At 47.7% G+C, this 20,130-nt stretch overlaps 1 protein-coding gene across 2 annotated transcripts in view; it reads right to left on the reverse strand.

Annotated features, from left to right (window-relative positions):
• BCAR3 (BCAR3 adaptor protein, NSP family member) overlaps nucleotides 1–20,130 on the reverse strand; it is a 235,242-nt gene that overhangs the window by 148,194 nt on the left and 66,918 nt on the right. Inside the window, exon 1 of one of the 2 annotated variants that reach the window (XM_055402227.2) lies at nucleotides 9,867–10,083. The exons of the other annotated variant lie outside the window; for it this stretch is intronic. The gene's annotated coding sequence lies outside the window, so the exon portion shown is untranslated. Of the gene's footprint in view, nucleotides 1–9,866; nucleotides 10,084–20,130 lie in introns of those variants that run through there. 2 annotated transcript variants of the gene reach the window in all.

The raw sequence follows: 20,130 nt of genomic DNA on the forward strand, positions 1-20,130 counted from the left end.
CCTCTGGACACGAATCCTCTCCCTCACCTCTCTCCAGCGCTCTCCTCTTGCCTGGCCCATCTCTCCCTGCTCCCTTCCCAGGCTGTCTTCCAAACCTCTCCTCCGTCCAGTCTTCTCTGAAGTCCTCTTTCCTACCCTGACATCAGTGTTCTCAAACTTGCCTAATCATCATAAGAATCACCTGGGAAATCTGACCATGCAGAGTCCCAGCTCCTTCCCCTAGGGATCTGGATTAGAAAGATCCAGGTGGAGACCAGGAGACCCCGTGTTTAACAAAATCTCATGTGTCCTTTTGATCAGGCACATTTGGGAAACCTTGACTGTCCTCCCCCTGTTTATGCTAGAGCTGGCTACAGTCCTCAAAACCACCCACTCCCGTCCTGTGCTAACACCTCTGAGGCCCAAAGGACACAACCCCTCAGCTCCGGCAGCCTGTACCTGTGCTTCACTTCCTGTACCATCTACCATCTTGTTTCTCTCCTTTCCTGCACCAAAGGCTATGCAGTTGTCTCTGCCCCAGGCCTTCCACTGAAATTGCTCTCCCTGAGGCTGACAACGATTTACAAAGTACATGATCCAGTGGACACGATTCTGACATTGTGTAATTGAACTTTTTGCTGAGCAGACATTCATGACTACTCCCCTTTTCATGAACCATTCTACTCCCTTGACCTCTGAGACACCATGTTCCCCTGACTCTCTTCCTACATTTTCCACAGTTTCCAGTCAGTCTTTCTTGCTGGTCCTCTTTCTCCAGCCACCTTGAAAGTGGACCTAGCCAGGTCCTGAGCTCAGCCCACTCTTCCTGGTCATCACGTGCACTTTCATAGTTTTAAGGCAACCTGCTTCTTGGGCTTCAGTTTTACATCCAAATGGCCTGCGACGTGTTGATTATGGCATGGACAGTTCAAAATTAGCACTTCCCAAACCTAACTAACCAAAATGCCGGGTCCTCCTCCTTCTGTATTTTCATGTGTCAGGATGATACTTCCATTCAACTGACTGCCCAAGCTAGAACCCTGGAAGACATCCTGGTATTCATTTCTCTCCGTCTCCACACCCCCACAATACACAGCCAACCACTCACCGGGTTCTGAGGATTTCATGCCCAACTAGTCCTCAAATTCACGCCCTCCTCTCCTCCCCATCACGTCTCCAGCCAAGGTCCTCATTCTCTCTCTCCTGCACGTCACCTCCCAGCTGGTCTCTCTCCTTCCCATCCTGCCCGCTTCCAGGCGGTCTTCCACTCAGTCACCTGAGTGACGTATCTAAAATACAAGCCTCATCCCACCTCTCCACTACTTAAAGCCCCTCAGGAGCGTCTCGTCACCCACACACTGAAGTCCAGACTATCCAGGATGGCTCTCCTGAACTCATCAGTTTATTCCACGCCTCCATGTCAATGCTCACAATTTCGTGCTTCCTTCGTCTAACCAGCTTTCACCCCACCCTCTGCCCGCAGCCCAGGCATCATCAAACTTTTTGGCTCTGTTTGGCAGGGTTAATGATCCTTGAAAGTATTCCTCTAACACTCTATGCTTACGAGGTTACATTGGCAAATTCAACTGCTAACAGTGGAAAGAAAGTTTGAGGATAGTTTTACAGGTTTTCAACCTCCCTCCAGCCCTAGCTGATACCATGGTGACTGAGAGCTGGCTCTTCCTTGCACCTGTGAATGTGTCTGAAGCCAACCCTCCCCTCCCCTGCCTCTCAGAGTGAAGCAGGACCACCCAGGAGTCAGCCCACCTTTATCCCTGCCCCTCAAGGGAGTAGCCTCTCCTGGCTATTGGCAAAGCTTCCAGAAACTTGGCTTTGAACCATTCACGGCTAACAGGTGGTCCAGATATTCTGGCAGGGACCCTGAGTTTAAAGTAGAGGAAGATGGAATCATAAAACACCATGTTTTCAGGGTACCTTAAACCCTAAGGGCCAGGTCACTGGTGAGGGAATACTGTGATTATGTATGCTGGGAGCATCCTGCCCACACACCTGCCCGCCTCAGGCATCCTGAGACGTCAGAGTAAGCCTTTATGAGGTTTATTTACAAGTCAATCTGCTGGCCCTCTGAGAAGAAAAGTGAAGGGGCTGAACCGATGCTAGAATCCTCAGAGCTCCAGAGTGTGCTCCCTTGAACACAGTGGAAGCGGATGCTGACTTCAGCTTCTGCAGAAGCTCCTTGGATAAGCAGGGGATTCACACTGTCATAGGAGATGGGGTATATAACACTGCTGGACCTTGAGTGCTGAAGAATGTCAGAGAGAATAGGGTTGAATTGAGTCTGTGGAGCCCTTCAAGTGTGCTCTGGCCTGGTCCTAGTCAGGGGTCACAGCTGTTTCCACAGAGGGGGCCGGAAAAGCAGACAGTGCCAGTCTGTCTTTTGTAGCCTGTCAAAAGCCAGCCATGCTATGGGGAGGGTTACAGTAGAGTCAGGAGCAGTGAGTTCAGAGGAGGCAACAGAAGCAGCATGGCCAGGCCAGATCATTAAAGCAGAGAATGGAAAACAGGGTTGCCATGTACAGTTGTGCAGGTTGTTCACAAGGTTGCTCAGATGAAGCAGTAAATGAGGCCTGAAACCCAGCCTGTGCACCCATTTGCCAAGTTGTGTGTCCTGGTATGGAACCACATTTTCTTAGAAAAGGAGGTCCTTGTTTTTAGCTTGCAAAAAAGGCTTGTTTGGGATTGCAACAGCCCTAATGGAGAAGACATTGATAACAGTAGTGAGAAAGCTTAGGTGATGGCCAGAGTAACTCAGGACCTGGCAGAAAATGATAAGAATTTGGTATATTCATGACTGTGGCCCCAGCCACCGAAACCCTAATATCCCATTTCTGAACAGGCTGGGACACCTGGTAAAGAGAGGTTTGGGGAGCCCAAGGGACCCTCCTAGTGAGGGGCTCAGAATTTCAGCCTACTGAGATATTGCCCAGCCTCATGGTTGTGTCCTTCTTCTTGTCACGCCCCTCCCCATCACCCCACTCCTTCCTGCCCATCTCCAGTCATCCAAGGCCCCCATGGCCAGAGGAAAGATCCGTATATTCAGACTGTGGCCCCAGCCACCTCAACCCTAATGACCCATTCCTGAGCAGGCTGGAGGACAGCTGGTAAAGAGAGGCAGTCTCCTGAACTCCACCTGTGACCACCACTTCTTTCTGCTGTTAATGGAGCCCTCGACTGGAGACAAGGCCACCAGCTTGTGACCGAATGCCCAAAGTGAGAAGGGGTTGCTGAGTTTTCCCACTTTGTTCCTTTCTTGTTTACAGCTTTACCTTAACAGCATCTACTTTTGGTTCTCACTCCATGGGTTGTAACCTGCCAGGGGAACTTACAGGATTATAGCCTCATTCTGAAAGCTAACAGCATACAACATAAATAAACCTGGGGGTTGCCTCCTGCCTTTTTGTCTTGGGACAGAAGGTAGACGTGCAAGTTGAGGAGCCTCTTGGGCACAGATATGGAGGGGAGGCTAGAGCAGGGGAATTAGTTTTTCTGCACCTCTAGCTTTTTGATGCTATAGGTACATGGTCATATTTAATTCTCCAACAACCCTGTAAAATAAATATCATCTCCATTTATAGATGAAGAAACTTTGCTTCAGACAGAAGAAATCACCCGGGCCAGCTAGGAATCTCTAGGGATCCAATCTGAATTTCCTGGTCTGTCTGACTCTGACACATGGGGTTGTTTTTTTTCACCCACAGTGTGTCACCTGCAAAGATTCTCCCTTGAGGAGAGAGAAACTCAAAATAGCGAAAAGGAACTGAAATAAGCTTGAGGAGTTTTGCTTTAGCAACTAAAGCATATCCCCCTAGGATTTCCCTTCCCGTTCATACTTTCAGAACATTCTCAGGGGACATTTCATTTCTTGCCTCTCCCCCATGCCAAGGATTTTTACACAGGTAAAATCATTGCATTAAAGCTGTACCTTGTGAGGGGGAGGAGTGGATAGAATTCTTGAACTAATTACACGTGAGCCAACAAGGAAGAAATTTCTCTACCTCCAGCTAGCTTCTCAACCCACTGCTCAGCCAAAACATCATTTCTCAGGGAACAATTGCCAAGACCCACAGTTGAGTTAATAAAATGTGAGAGCAGGAAGGGGCTGTAAACAGTAATAGCCATGTTTACTGAGAACTTGTTATGTAAGAGTCAAGCACTGTTCCAGGGATATTACGTGGAGAACCATTTAATCCTCAGAGTACAAACAAGGAAACTGAGACCCAGAGAGCTGTCAGCGCTTGCCCACAGTCTCCCAGCTCTTAAGATGAGGCCTTGGAATCAAACTCACACAGTCTGGCTCCTACAGGCTGCTCTACCTCCAAAGATTGTTTCTCCTCGCTGCCCCCAACCTCATTTCAGGGATGAAGAAACCAGCCCAAGTGCAGAGCTAGGCAAGACGCCAGATCTTCTGAGTGAGAACCAGGGCTCATGCCACCATCCAGGGGCTCTAGCACCCAGGACTCCAGCTGTAAGCTAACTGCACTTCACTCAGCTCAGATTTTAGATCCCACAGAGTGCTCCGAACCAGAAAATTCTCAAATATCTATTATCTGTCTAGCATCTGTACTGCACTTGAGCATCCCTGATGGGCTCACGGAAGGCTAAATATTGCTCCCCTCTCCCCTGCTCAGCAGCCGGATACAAACAGAAGCCAGGAGGGATGGTGGCACTTCCCACATCCAGTGGGGCTCGGCAACGACTCAAAGAGTCTCCTGCAAGGCCAGCAAATATTTTGATAATCTTTCCCCTACAGGATCCTCCTGTGGAGAACAAATGGACACAGTCGGGAGCAATCTCCTCAGCAGATTCCACAGGAAGTTACGTCGGTGGAGGGGATTTTGATGCTCAGGACTTTGGGGAAGGGAAGCAGCCTCGGAGGCGAGGGTGTGGGGTGCTGGTGGTGGACAGCATCAAGCGGGAGGCAGACAGGGTGGTGGGTACTAGTACAGCCTTCAGAGTCAGTCAGACCTGGGCTTGAGGACAGGTCCTGCCGCTGGAGGCTGTGTGACCTCACGGATTGCTTTGCCCCTCTCTGATCCACAGTGTCCTTGTATAAAATGGAGATGCCAAGAGCACTCACTTCCTCAATGGGCCCTTGAGAATTAGACACAGCACCAGGGAAGAGTCAAGTCCAGGGCCTGTCCCTTGTAGATGCTGAAGAACCATAAATATAGTTGTCCTCATGGGATCCTTCACTTTCTTTGAAAGAAGCTCATAGGATGTGTTGTCCACGGTCACTAGGGCCCTTTATGGAGCTTCCCTTAGGGGGCCTGACCCAAAATATGTCTTCCGGAGCAGTGACAGGCCACCCCTTGGCCACAAGTTCCCACCACTGGAATAGAAGAAACTTGAAGGCCCATCCCTGCTGGCCACTATCTCCCCCATATGTGTCTGGTCAGGTGGGCCATAGGAAAGCCCCACAGATTCCATGCATGAGACATTTCTTCACAAAGGCATAATATTTTGAAAAAGATTTTTAAAAAATGAACAACTGTAAGAAGCAACATAATATAAAGCCATTCACAAAAATGATGCAGTACAGACTGGGCAGTGCGGGGTAGAGCGCGGGTGGGCAGGACCACAGCGGGGGCGGGGTGCCTATTGACATTAGTGACCCTGCTCCCCTCACGCCCACGTTCTGGGCCAGCCCTCAGGGCTTCTCTCCAAAGATGCATTTGCCTCTTTTTTCTGTGTCCACAGGCCCTGCTGGAGAGGGACACAGAGGCTGCCCTGGAGGCCAACATTCTTCTGGTGACTCACCAAGCAGGTAGTGGTTGCCTGAGGCAAAAGAACCACTTCCTGTGTCGCTGAGCCACCAGTCATCTAACCGATATCTGCCCTATTGCTGTCTTCTCCCCTGAGAGCACCTGAGTCACTGGCAGGGGCCGGGTGGGACCTAACCCAGGAAAGGGGCTGGGTGAAGATCCCAGAAAAGGCATGAACCTGTGGTTTGGGGTGGGGTGAGCAGTGGACACACCACTTTATCCACAAAAGAAGCCTCACCTTCCTAAAGGTATTGACCCATCCCACCTGAATCTAGGGAGGGACTCGGTCATGGTGGTGAGTCTTAGGGCCAAAACACATGTCCCTGTGCACATCCCACGCACATCCACACCCACATGTCCATGTCACCGTGACAGATGCCTTCCTGAAGCTGAACCCACGCTAATGCATCCTTCACGCTGTCCAAGCAACCTGTTTGATGTTATAGGAGGAAAGTAGGAAAGTATGTGTCTAGATAGAGTGGTGTATGCAGGAAGGTTGAGGGATGGGACAGATTTCATGTAGGGAGGGAGAATGTTGCAAGAAATCCAAGCACATGGGCCAGAAAAAGTCTTGAAAAACAACTGCAGTTTAACAGCCTCCTCTGTGCTGTCAACTTATCAGCTCAGGCCTGAAGGCGGGGGAGGGACAAGGCCAGCTTCTTACAGCCAGCTGACCTGGTTCTCGGACCCAGCACCTGGTTTTGAGCAATGAAAGTAGCCCCTGTGGCCACCAGGCCCTCCAGAAGCCCATGGAGTTTCCAGGTTCAGGCCCAGATCCTGCCTGATGGAGCAATGACGTGCCCTGTCCTTGATTTGACTCTGCAGCTTCAGCTCTAGTGTTCCCTTGAAGGCGGCCATTGGCCACGATGCTTCATCAAGACAGAGGTCAGATCACAGCCTGGGCCCTCTCTGGAAACCTCACACCAGCCAGTGGCATGGAACTGGGCTGGTTTCAGCCCCACCAGAAGCCCTGGGCATCATATTTCAGCACTTCTGCTTTAGCTACTCCCACAGGAAGGAAAAGGTCAGCTCCCACCTTGTTTCTAATTTCAAGAATAGCGCAGTCCCCTTGGGAATCCTCACCTTTTCATTAGAGTCACAGTGGCAGCTACCCATGCACTTTAGAGGCTTTAGGGCTGATTGCCATCAAGCCCAGAGCCTTGGTCTCTGCGAAGCAAACAGGCTCAGGGCCTCCAGAAGCATCCTGCTCTCTATGTCCAGAGCTGCCCACCGAGGCCGGCTCCAGACAGAAGAACTCACAGGTGTGCCTGCCATAGCAGCTTAAAAGTGATGAAGAAATTGAATTTTAGTCAGGTCAAGCCGTCCTCTACTTACTAGAGGCGGGGGAGGTTACACATGCAATCTTGTGGTGAGGGATCTTATTTGGAGAGATAAAGAATACATTCATAAAATAAGAAAACTACTTTTTAAAATTATTCATTTTTTAAAGGTCAGTTTTGCATATGTGTATATGAGTGCACATGCTGGGGACTTTTTAAAAAGGTGAACACCTACACACACTTTCCTATTATATGTACATATAATGATAATACATACTACATGTATATAATGCATTATGGTTTACAAAGTACTTTTATATGCGCATTCATTCATTCATTCAACAAAACTTCATGAGCCCCAACAAAGAACCAGACACTTTCCCTTGGCATGCAGAGACATAGCAGTGAACAAGGCAAGACCCCCATTTCCACTGAGTGCATGCTGTATTTGGGGAATCAGACCATAAACAGCAGACAAGGGACCAGCAAGGTAATTTCGGGGAGCGATGAGTGCTCAGAAGATCATGAAGTTAGGTAAGGCCAGCACTATACCGGAGAAGGCAATGGCAAGCCACTCCAGTACTGTTGCCTAGAAAATCCCATGGATGGAGGAGCCTGGTAGGCTGCAGTCCGTGGGGTCGCTAAGGGTCGGACACGACTGAGCGACTTCACTTTCACTTTTCACTTTCACACATTGGAGAAGGAAATGGCAACCCACTCCAGTGTTCTTGCCTGGAGAATCCCAGGGACGGGGGAGCCTGGTGGGCTTCTGTCTACAGGGTCGCACAGAGTTGGACACGACTGAAGTGACTTAGCAGCAGCAGCAGCACTATACTGTCCAGTATGGCAGCCATTAATTACGTGTGGTCATTTACATTTAAGTCCGAACTGATTAAAATGAAATAAAATTAAATATTCAGTTCTCCAGTTCACACTAGCCACATTTCAGGTCCTGGAGAGCCACATGAGGATAGCAGCTAGTGGTACAGATACAGAACATTTTCATCATTGCAGGAACGTCCACAGGACAGCAATAAACTTGAGTGACTGGGCTGATTTCACCTGAGTGGTCAGGAAAGCCCTCTCTGAGGAGGTACCTTGAGTTGAAACCCCCAAATGAGAACTAATAGCCCACAGACCTGGGTGGGGGTGGAGGAGGTAGCAGAGAGTTCCAGGCAAAGGTCCAAAGGTTGGCATGAGTTTGGCAAATTCAAGGAACAGAAAGGAGGTGGGTAGGATGGAGTGTAATGGGCTGGAGGGTGGGGAGAATGGAGAATAGTGAGGTCAAAAGTAATAATTCAAACAGCTGGTGGCCATTGAGTGTGTGCCAGGCATCCATGAGATTGGTTGTATTACCCTCCTTTCACAGATGATGACACAGACACAGAGAAGTAGACATGTTAGCAAGTCACACAACTTCCGAGGGGCTGGGGCTGGGATTGGCACTGGGCAGCATGGCTGTGGGGCGCTCAGCCTCTCCACAGAGACTTGGGCTGGTTAGGAACTCCCAGTGAGGGGTTGGGACCCAACTTTGGAGTCACGGGAAGTCATCACAAGTTCTTAGGCAGGAGAGTGACCTGATTTATTGCTTCTTGGAGCACTTGGTCTGCTCACAGCAAAGAGAATAGACTGCAGAGGGGGTTACTGCATTAATCCAGAGATACCATCACTGTGTCTCCAACTAGGATGGCAGCAATTCTTTGTATCTTTTAAAGCCTAGTGAACACTGCACTTTTATTTTTATTGGGGGGGGGGCATTTATCTTCAAGGACTTGGGCAGAAAAAATAATGCTTCATTTCAAATACCCAGAACACATTAGACACACCCCAATAATCATTTAGCAGTAGGAAAGCCAGTTTTTGCCAGTCTTCCCTAATTCCACTTAAAGATTCTTTCCCATATTCTTTAGATTGTTGTCATTAAGCCAACCATCTTCCTAAACAGGGAGGTTGGTCCTGCCTCCACCAGGGTTGCTGCTACAGATAAGAGAAGAAGGTGGAGTCTTGCCTTGGTGGGAACCCAAGGTGTGGGGTTCCTGTGTGACAGATGACCTTGTAAAGTGTTTACTATATTTGTTACAATATTGCTTCTGTTTTATGTTTTCATTTTTTGGCCCCCTGTGGCATGTGGATCTTAATTCCTCAACCAGGGATAGAACCCACACCCCCTGCATTGGAAGGTGAAGTCTTAACCATTGGACTATCAGGGAACCCCCTATTGCTTCCTCTTTCTCTTCTCAGAAGGGATGGGATTAAGGGGAGCAAGAGGGGTCAACTTGTGTTTCCCTTCCAGCCACAGTTGCCTCCTGAGGCCCAGAGTGTGGTGGCCCATTTGGGGCACAGGTTTGCGTCTAGGTCACAGCCCTGTGATTCTCCATACCTAAGATCCTTTCTCCTGTGTCAGTTTGGCTAAGTTCTCAGCAGCTCCCCTTCTTCATCCCTAAAATGAAGGTAATTGTTGCTAAATATTGTTCTATCTCACAGTGCTGCTGTAGAATGAAACAAGTAGAGTTAAAGTAAAACAGAACAACTATCTTTGCTGTCTATGACATCTGATGATCAAAGGAGAGGATAGGGAAAAAGGTGGCCAAAGCCCAAAGCCCGGTCTCAAGGTGATGACAAGTAAGGATCCAGAATCACCCAGGAAACAACCGCCCCGGAGCCCCTGTGGGTGAGTCAGGAGATTCTCCTAAGCTCTAGACGCTGCCCCAGAGGCCACTTCCTAGGCTGGATCGACACCTCCCGGTAGCCCAGGCCAGAGTTCTGCCGGCTCAGTGCTGCCGGGGCTCTGGGGCAGAGTGGCAGCCACTGGGCTCCTTCCTACCTTGCCTGTGCCCTTCTCCCTGGCTGGGTTTGGTCAGGAGCAGCTGCTCCTATAGCCTTCTCAGTCTGGTGTGAGGACGTTCACATGGCGCAGGTGAGGCCAGGCCGCTTTCTGTGTTCTGCCGGAAGGTGAGTGACGCAGGTAGCAAGCTGGTGGACCCACGTCTGGGATCTCTCCTGAGGTCACCTCTCTGGGCTGCTGGGCTCACACGGCTATGCCACCCCAATGCCTCTTTGCATGTGGTCTCAACAGCTGATGATATCATTCTAAGTAACAGTGACTCACAGCAGAGCAGTTCCTTTTTTTTTGCCAGAACTGCTTTATATAGATTGAGCCTTTCTGCCAGGTAAAGAAGGTCTTGACCTTTCAGGAGAAGTAGAGGGAGGCCAGTAAAATGTGATTAGCAGCTAAACCGAGTTTGAAACTGGCTCCACCACTTACTTTGGGACAAATCACTTAATCTTGGATTCTGCATCTGTAAAATGGGGATAGGCTGTGACTGACACGTAGTAAATAGGTGTTTAAAAAGTAAATTTCAATAACAAGGGATTGGTTATATAAAGTCAATATAATGGAATACCACACGGTATTCCAAATCACTATTATAAAAGAACTGTGATATGCAACTATATTCATGATCTATTACTAAGTGAAATGACAGACACTGAAAAAACCTCAGTACACCATTATTGTTAAGAAGAAAAGAAATCGATATATAGTGAAAAATATAGTGAACATACATATAATAAAAGGGTGTTTTTCTATCTTAAAATCTGAGTGTTCTGTGTGTTATTTTAGTAATAAAAGTAATTCAGTTCAGTTGCTCAGTCATGTCCGACTCTCCGCGACCCCATGAATCACAGCACGCCAGGCCTCCCTGTCCATTACCAACTCCTGGAGTTCACTCAAACTCACCTCCATCGAGTCGGTGATGCCATCCAGCCATCTCATTCTCTGTCATCCCCTTCTCCTCCTGCCCCCAGTCCCTCACAGCATCAAAGTCTTTTCCAGTGAGTCAACTCTTCGCATGAGGAAAACAATAAAAATTATTCAGTAGTTACAACAACACTTATTCAAACATAGTAGATGTACATAATCCAGAATAAGTGATCATGCTTTAAAATGATGATCATGGTACTAATAGTGATTCTGACAGTTCCCTAGCCCAGATCATTCAAAGCTGAGGCTGACACATGACCACCACCGCGTCTTTAATGATTGGCAAAGTGTTATCATCAAAAAGGAAAAAATAATAACATCTCACACTTATACATGTCTGTAAATACTATTTCCTTTTGGGAATAATAATAATAAAAACTGACCATACCAACACAGCCAGATTTAAATCTTACCTACGCAACAGGTGACCAACACACACACATAACATAAACAAAGAAGGAAATTGCAGTATGTAGACACACTGAATTGAGCATGCTTTGCAAGGTGGCGCGAGAAGGGAGAATTGCATGAGTAGACAGGATGGGGTGGGGTGGGGGAGCATTCCTCCAGCCATTGAGTCAGAGGTTTCAAGAAGGAAACGGAACTTCGGGGACTGCTAAAATAAAGGAAGCAGATAAGCATCTCTTTTTACTGCTCACTTGTGTAGAACTTGAATGGAGAAAAGAATAAGAACTACTCCCTGAACCGTGACCTTCAGCAATGAGCTGCCTTCTCAGCTCTGTCCCCAAGCCACTTCTCACCCTGCTCCACAGGCTTTCAAAACAATGAAAATCCCCAGACAAGCTGGATTTGGGCTCTGATGGATGCGACTAATGCCAAAGTGAACCACCCTCTGTGTGTCAAAGAACAGAGAGCAGGATGAATCCAAAGACCATCTTAAGGTCACTTCCATGACCTGGCTGTACCCGTCCTCCCAGGAACACTCTTAGTTTCACACATCCCTTGCCCGAATCCAACCAACAGCGGGTCCCAGGCAAGCTGTCATGATCTCTTTCATTTTCATATTTCTAGCTCATAAATTTTCTACCTAGCATCTGATTACTCTCAGGAGATGTAAAGAACTGTGAAAAAAGCAAAATGCTAGTTTCTGAAATCATGCTGGCTAAATGAAACTTCTGACAGGCAGAAACCTGTTTCAAGACTCACACAGACTTAGAGAATGAATTTATGGTTGCCAGGAGGAAGCACGAGGCAAGGGGAGGGATAGTCAGGGAGTTTGGAATGGACATGTACCCACTGCTGTATTTAAAATGGATAACCAACAAGGACTTACACTATGGCACATGGAACTCTACTCAACATTATGTGGCAGCCTGGATTGAAGGGGCATTTAGAAGAGAATGGATACATTTGTATTTATGGCTGAGTCCCTTTGCTGGTCATCTGAAATTATCCCAACACTTTTAATCAACCATGTGTGCATGCTAAGTCACATCAGTTGTGTCTGACTCTTTGTAACCCTATGGACTCCTTTGTAACCCTCCAGGCTCCTCTGTTCATGGGATTCTCCAGGTAAGAATACTGGAGTGCATTGCCATGCCCTCCTCCAGGAAATCTTCCTGACTCAGGGATCGAACTTGAGTCTCTTACATCTCCTGCATTGGCAGGCGGGTTCTTTACCACTAACCATCTGGGAAGCCTGTTAATTGACTATACCCCAATACAAAATAAAAAGTTTATCTATTTTAAAAAAGAAACTTGTTTCACTTCCCTATTCTATCTTTGCAATGTCACCACCATAAAGTCCCTTGTGTAACTTACTTTATTCACAGACCATGTTGAAATCCACATGAGAAAGATCATTGCAGTAATCCCTTAAACACCTGAACTAGCTGGAATTACTTCTTTCCAAGAAAGCATGGGGTCCCGGGATTGTACTGGCTCCTCCCAGGGCTGTGCCCGGAGCACAGGCAGGAGAGGTTGGCAGGCTGTTCTATTTTTCAGTGAGAGTTGGCAGTGATTACAACACCCAAATAGATGCTCTCTGTTGATGCTTGTGGGGGATCAGCTTTTGAGCTATTAAAACAGGGGTCAGGAGAACTGATTGCACATTTGAAGAAAGAAAAGAAAAGAATCACTAGAAGGAGAGGCACGATCACCTGAGAAAAAGTCCTCCTTGTGTTTAGAGAAAAGGGAGGCTGGGGAGCCCGTATGAAGTCAGAGCTTTTTCCTTCCAAGAGCAGCTGGTTCAAAGCCAGGGAGAAGGAAGAGATGAGGGCTGTCACAGGCTTCCTGAGGGCCCCCAACTGGGGGGCACATGAGGTAACACCAGGCCTTCCCCAAGGTGAGGCTGTTTCCCTTCTCCTTTCAGCAGGACCTGCTTTCTGACCCGGAGAGTTGGAAAGGCCACGCTGATTTACAGCCGCCTCTCTTTCCCCTTCTTTCTGATCCTCCCAGTCTGTGGTCTGTTCAAAGCACACTCAAGGGAAACAAGAGGCCAATGAATCTGCCTAACCGGAAAGTGGCTTTGAGCCAGCACCAATGCTGTGACAAACGTTTTGTCTTATAACAGGTCCCTTGTGCTTCAGTGGAGCGCGGCTGTGTCTGTGCAGGTGTTTGCAGAGGCTCCCAGAGCCCAGAGCCCACTCTCTCTGTGGGGGACCCTGTACAGGGATGTCTCCAACCCCTGGTGTTGGATGAGGACTGGCTGTGGTACGGGCTCAGCGGGCAGTCCTCCCAATTCCCCCTAGAACAGCAAGGAGGAGGGAGGGGAGAACCTCCTAGACTAGAGATGGAAAGAGGGAAAAGAAGGCAACTTCGATGGAAAAGCAGTTATATTTTTTTAAAAATTCTATGTATTGTTTACAATTTTAGATTGGTGGAAAAAAATTCTTTATCTGATCAACGTAACCCCTCTCTGTAAGGACTGGAGTTTTGCTCCTATACTATTATCATGGTGGAATTTATTTCCTTGATGGAACAGCATATAATTCTTTCACATCTCTATCTCAAATACATACTTTTTAAAATAAGAAAAAAATGTTACCTTTCCAGAATTAAGTCACAAAATAAATAGATCTGCTCAGTGCTGTGTTTTCTTTGCTTTCCTTCTGCAAAGCTGTTTTGGGGAACACTTGTTATCTTTAGATTTCTTTTCACTGATGGAAAAAAAGGTTAGGCTGGCTGGCTTGACCAAATCCACAAGGGAATGAAATAAGATTCCAGGAGCTTCAGTACTTTCAAAACAGTACAGATCTACTGCTGGTGGGACAGGGTGTAGAAGAGCTAGAGGTTGAAAACCAAGAGAGGCTGGGCAAGAGATGGCCCCTTTCCTTGCGTGTCATGGTGCACCTACCACAGGGACCATCCGGGAAGCCAGGCAGGCACAGCCATGCTGTGCCTGGAGCAGCTTTCTCCTCATGGCTCTGGTTTTTGTCGCCTCTTCCTTTGCCCTTTGAAGGGGACTACTGAGTGGGGAGAACTAAAACCCCAAGTCACTCATTTGGAGGGACCTTATCCTGGCAGGGCTGATTGGAAAACTCAGGTGTAGAATCTGAAGAGTCTACCAAGCTCTGCCCCTGCCCCTTGACTGTAAATCATCACTCTTCCCTAATGGATGGCTGTTACAGCTGAGAGCAAGTCCCCAGAGTGCGACCCTGAGTGACGGCCATGAGTTCAAATCCCTGAACCCTGACTGTGTTCCAGCTCGGCGTTAGCTGCTGCCCCTGATTCCATTCACCTCCCTCTACTCTCCATCTGCTTATCTTCCATTGAAGGGACCATTCCACTCCTTGAATCCTTAACGCACGCAGTCTCATGCCTGAGTTTTTCAGGTTTCTGAACACCAGTGTCTCTAAGAGCCTCCCGCTGCTGCTGCTGCTAAGTCACTTCAGTCGTGTCCGACTCTGTGTGACCCCATAGACGGAAGCCCACCAGGCTCCCCCGTCCCTGGGATTCTCCAGGCAAGAACACTGGAGTGGGTTGCCATTTCCTTCTCCAATGTGTGAAAGTGAAAAGTGAAAGTGAAGTCGCTCAGTCGTGTCCGACCCTTAGCGACCCCATGGACTGCAGCCTACCAGGCTCCTCCATCCATGGGATTTTCTAGGCAATAGTACTGGAGTGGCTTGCCAATGCCTTCTCCGAAGAGCCTCCTACTCCCCCTTTAAGCTTCTAACTCTCTTTATGCGACTGTTTTGCAGACTCCCTAGGCTTCTCTGGTGACTCAGATGGTAAAGAATCTGCCCGAAATGTGAGAGACCTGGGTTTAATCCGTGGATCAGAAGATTCCCTGATCCAGTGGGCTACCCACTCCAGTATTCCTGCCTGGAGAATTCCATGGACAGAGGAGCCCGGCAGGCTACAGTCCGTGGGGTTGCAGAGTCAGACACGACTGAGTGACTAACACTTTAACACTAGGCTTCTCTGTGGTGTGCCCCCGTTTTCTTCTCCAGCCTTGCCCCTCTCCCGACACTGCCCTTCCCTCTCTTCAGTCATTTCCCTTTTCCTCTGGCTCCTCCTCCTTCCTGCCCCTTTTCTTTTTCACATGCTTTCTTGTTTCCATCCTGCCCTGCTGCCCACCATTGGCCCCACCACATCACTGACCCCCAGGGTACCTGGACGAGCATCACAAGGAGACGAGGTGCAGCCCCTCCTAAGGACGGCTAACTTGGCTTCTCAAGGCTTTTTCCCCAACTCTAATGGTTACAATTCATAATTAAGGCCAAATGAGGACAGGACTCCTCACAGCTGTATTGCTATTCTCTTTTTCTCATTTGGCTAAGAGCCTCGACTTCCTGGGTCCCCAAGGGTTGGTCCCCTAATCACCCAGTTTCCTGTTGTTCCTAAAGGAAACTTCTTAGTAAGATGCCCAGGGCCACCCCTGGCAGCTCTGGTCTCCACTGCTCTTTCAGTCTCGAATAGCGTCATGTTTGCTCTTTGAACTCCTAGCACTCCTTCAGTTTCTCAAATGTGCTCTATACCCTCCTCCCTTAGGCCCTTCAGTCTCACTATTCCCTCTGCTTGGAACATTCCACCTCCTCCCCCTGCTTTGTCTAGTTAACTCCTTTTGTTAGTTATCTGTGGCTGCGTAACAAAGTACCCCCAAACCTACCGGCTTAAAACAGCAAACGCTTTTCATCTCACAGTCTCTATGTGTCAGGAGTCTGGGAGCAGCTTAGCTAGATGGTTCTGGGTCAAGGTCTCTCAAGAGGTTCCATCCAAGGGGTCAGCCTGGGCCCCAGTCTCTGGAGCTGGAAGGTTCCTCTCCAGCTTTTTTACTTGGCACTTGGGAGTCCTCAGTGCCTCTTGAGTTGGTGACCTGAGTTCCTTGCTGCATGGCCTCTCCATGGGCTGCCTGAGTGTCTTTAGCACGGGAAAGCCTGCTTTTCCCAAAAATTAATGATCAGAAAGAGAGAAGGGGCCCAGAACAGTAGCTGTAGTCTTTTGTAGCCTAATCCTAGAAAGGACACATCATGTTTTCTGCCATATGCTATTGGTCGAGCAGACCAACCCTGGCACAGTATGGCAGGAGACCACACATGGTCTCCAGGAGATGGGAATCACTGGGGTTCTTTGTGGGAGGCTAGCTCAATGATCACTTCCTTTCCCTTGATGTGTATTTGTAGGGTTCTGTGATTAAAGTTTATAGTCCATCGGACCATAAGCTTTTTGAGAACATGTATCTATTTTTCTTACGTATAAATCAGTCTTTGCTATAAAACAAATTAACGGAAAACTTAGTGGCTTTTAAAGTATTCATTTATCATTTCCAAAGTGTCTATGGGTCATCAGAGTTCTGCTGAACAGGGCCAGGCTCTGCTGATCCACCTGGGCTTGTTTATGCGTCTGGCATCAGCTATTAGCTGGGTTAGCTGGGCATGATGGACCTGAAATAGCCTCCCACCTCTAGTGTCTGGCAGGTGGCAGGCCATTGGCTGGGACAATGAAAGTGAATGGGCCTGTGTTTCTTATTATTCAGCAGGCTAGGTGGGTGTATTTGCATGGTAGCTCTAGGATTTCAAGAACACAAGGCCTCTTGAAAGATCTGGAAAAGATACAGTGTCACTCCTACCACTTTCTATTGGTCAAGGAAAGTCACAAGCCCAGTGCAGATCCAGAAAGGGAGAAACAGATACAACCTCTTAAAGGAAGAGACGAAAAGTCACACTGCAAAGGGGCTTGGATGTTGGGAAGTGGAGAACGCCGCCATTTTTGTAAACACTTTTCCATGGTACACTAGAAACTAGCACTCACTGTGTGACCCCAGGCAAGTTTTCCTTTACCCACTGAGCACCATTTTCTTTTTCCACAAAATGGGGGGTGCCTAACTCAGAACTGGGTGCTTCCCCACATGACTCATTGGTAAAGAATCTGCCTGCCAAGCAGGAGACGCCAGTGCAATCCCTGGGTCAGGAAGATCCCCTGGAGAAGGAAATGTCAACCCACTCCAATATTCTTGCCGGGAGAATCCCATGGATAGAGGAGACTGGTGGGTTACGGGGTCACAAAAGAGTCAGACATGACTTAGCCACGAAATAACAACAATAACAACATTTCAGAATTGCCATAGGGTTCAAGTGCAATTGGACACACGAGTGCTGAACATGGTGACAGGCACTAAATAAACGTCATCCCCTTCCCTTTACCCTAATGCCCTGCATCACCGTGACATCTGGCCTCGCCAGTCCCAGCCCTGGCTCACCCACCCTGTCCCAGGAAAGCTACATCTCTGCATCTCTTGCACATAATTAGTGGCATCAACATGAGTACAGCTAAACTCCAAGTACCACTGCAATTCCTGCTGCTGTAGATGGGCAGGAAGACCACTAGTCAGAGGTGATTTTTGCCTCTGCCTGGCTCAGTTCTCTAATCCTGAGACCCAGAGGATCTTCCTCTGTGCCTCTCAGGTGTCTGGAGGCTCAGCTGCCTTCTGCTTTGCCCTCCAGCCATGTGCTTGATGCTTAGGTCTACTTTGTAATCTTCTAGACCTTTCTTCTTCCCGGGTTGGCTGCCTTATCTCTACATCCTTCCCTTTCCTTCTTTACATCTCCTTCATCCCCTCTATGCCTCCTCTAACCCCCAACCTATCTTTCTTTTGAGCTTTTTCCATCTGTCAGGCCATGTGCTATGTACTTTTTCTAACTGCCTCAGGATTTCTTACACCAACCCTATGGCATAAGAACTATTACTACTCTTTCCTTGATGAAGAGACTGAGGCTCAGACAGTTCACATAACTTGCTCCGCCCCTCATGTGGTGGGTGGTGGAACCAGGCTGAAACCTGAGTTCTGATCCCAAAGCTTTCACCGTCTCCCCAGCCTTGTAGCCTCTATCCTCTTGTTGCCGAGTTGTGCATCCTGCGGCACTGTCCTGCTAGAATGTTTCTTCTCCTGTGTGGCTGGTCTACGTGTTATCGGTGTTTTGTGAAAAATTACCACCTTCCTGGATTTCCCTGGTGGTGCAGAGGATAAGAATCTGCCTACCAATGCAGGGTACACAGTTTCAATCCCTGGTCCGGGAAGACTCCACATGCTGTGGAGCAATTAAGCCTGTATGCCGTAACTACTGAGCCCACAGTCTAGAGCCTAGGCTTTGCAACAAGAGAAGCCACGGCAATGAGAAGCCCACAGACTGCAACTGGAGCGTAGCCTCTGCTCTCCACAACTAGGAAAAGCCTGCTCACAGCAATGAAGAACCAGCACAAACAACAGCACCAATAATAAATTAATTTTTTAAAAAAGTAAATAGCCACACACAAAAAGGTTTACCACCTTCCTCCTCAACTCTTCATTTTCTTTTTCCCTAGGGCAGTGCAGTTTGACAGAACTTTCTATAGTGATGGAGATGTTCTCTGCATTGTCTATTATGATAGCCACTAGACACGTGGCTTTTCAGAATTTTTGATATTACCTAGTATAACTGAGAAATTGCATTTTGAATTTTATTTAACTGTAATCAAGTTAACTTAAAATAGTCACAGGTGGCTAATGACTGTATACGCCAACTCTAGGGTCTCATCTTGGTGAAGGGAGGATGGGGAGTCAGGGTGGGGAAAGGATGGGGAGAAAAGACTTCTGATGAAGCCACAGGACTACTTTCTCTTGAATATTGAACCAAGACTAAATTCACATAAGGAAAACCAATTTAATGATGTCCAGATTTCTGGTTCAGGTCAGCAAGAACGCTTGGGCCTAGGAATTATATTGAGGCTCTTCAGCGAAACAGACTTCCTCTCAACACTCAAACTGAAATGAACTCCTCCCAGTGTAGAGAAAGAGTGAAAAGTCACTTCCATGAAGTGTCCTTCAGTACGTGCTAGGGAACTCAACATTCAGTCAATATAATTTTTGGCCTGCTGTTTGCAATTCTATAGAGCCTCCCAACCGATAGAATTGAATGCAGATTTTAAAAAGGATACAGAAACTGAAGTGCTATTTTTTTTTTTTAATCAAGACAGCTTCCAAGACTTCCACCCAAAGAGATTTCCAAAATGGTTTAGAAGGGCATGGCAACCCACTCCAGTATTATTTCCTGGAGAATTTCACAGACAGAGGAGCCTGGTGGGCTATAGTCCATGGAGTCGCAAAGAGTCGGACACAACTGAGCGACTAACACTATAGTGAAACTTTAAAGATGAACACATTTCTATTGGAAAAATCTGCTCAGTTCTGGAAGCAAAACAGTCATTCTTTAACCCATTGATTCACCCAGCTTTTCATCTACCACCCACAAATATTGTCTGAGTTCATAGCAAGTTCTAAAGTGCAGGTAGGGAAGGCAGAGTTTAAAAAATGAGAAAGAAAAATAACTTCTATAGATTCAACTTTTTAATTTCAAAAGTAAATAGGTTAGGTTTCTCGCTAGTAACCCAAAGGACATGGTGTTAAGTCCACGCTCTTAGTATCTCCTATCAGGTATTTTTTTATACGTTCATTTATTGATCAAACATTGTCAAGTCTCTAATGCACAAACTGTCCATTTAGTTATTGTCACAAGAATTTCGAGGTCATAAAGCACTTAAATTGTCCTGTTATTAGAGAAGTTACCTCAGTAAACTGCAGTTTCTCTCTTCACACTTCTCTCTGGAGTGGGGGTCCTTGAGGGCTAGCACATGGTCACATTGACTGCAGTGTCCTCACTCCCTGGAACACCACCTGAAGCATAGTGGGTGCTGGTTAAAAGTTCCTTCAAGGAACATTAAACCATAGAAATGTGGCGTTTGGCTGGATCCATGATCTACACAGCCAGCAGTCCGTCTCTAGCATGGGAGTCAAAATCGCAAAGGAATCTGAAGTAACCTGCACTGAGATCAGCCTGCCATGAGCTCACTGAATCCCTCCTTTCCTTAGTTACGTTTTCAGTCTCTA

Source organism: Moschus berezovskii, chromosome 4, assembly GCF_049115385.1.
Source record: "Moschus berezovskii isolate FMDL1 chromosome 4, NW_MosBer_1.0, whole genome shotgun sequence".
NCBI lineage: Eukaryota > Metazoa > Chordata > Mammalia > Artiodactyla > Moschidae > Moschus > Moschus berezovskii.